Raw genomic sequence first — 564 nt, 5'->3', positions numbered from 1 at the left:
AGCACACACATTCTTTTCTCAATGATTTTCCTATATATGTACACATTTTTCAGGGATTCATTACCATCATTTCATCAAGCCATAAAATCTGAATAACAACTGAATATTGGAGCAACAGAACTGCTCTTCTTCATTTGAACTGACTACATCAACTGAGAAGACAACTTGTCAAAGTCTTTGTAAATGGTGCTAGCCTTGCCAAAATTATGCTGATTGGAGACTCCCAAACCTCTGTGGATAACTGAAAAATTATAGGCCTACAGGACAAATTTAGGTTCACTATGCCCATACTTATCAAAAAGAACAGATACTCCTAAGTTATAAAACCGTAAAATGAGCAATATTTTCCTGTAGAATATTGTCAAACACTTTTTGCTGTTGCTGATGTTGAAAGCTTTATTCACTATGTGAAATAGTGGAGAAGCATACATCATTCCTATTGCCTTGTTTGTAAATTACACAAAAGTGTAGCTTGTTGCCTTTGGAAAGAAAAGAAATATTGATAACCTTACAGCATCCATCTCATATATATCTCATAACACATCCATATTCTCAGCATTGAGC

Source organism: Penaeus monodon, chromosome 25 (assembly GCF_015228065.2).
Source record: "Penaeus monodon isolate SGIC_2016 chromosome 25, NSTDA_Pmon_1, whole genome shotgun sequence".
NCBI classification, from domain to species: Eukaryota; Metazoa; Arthropoda; class Malacostraca; order Decapoda; family Penaeidae; genus Penaeus; species Penaeus monodon.
Note: the sequence above shows the minus strand (reverse complement) of the source record.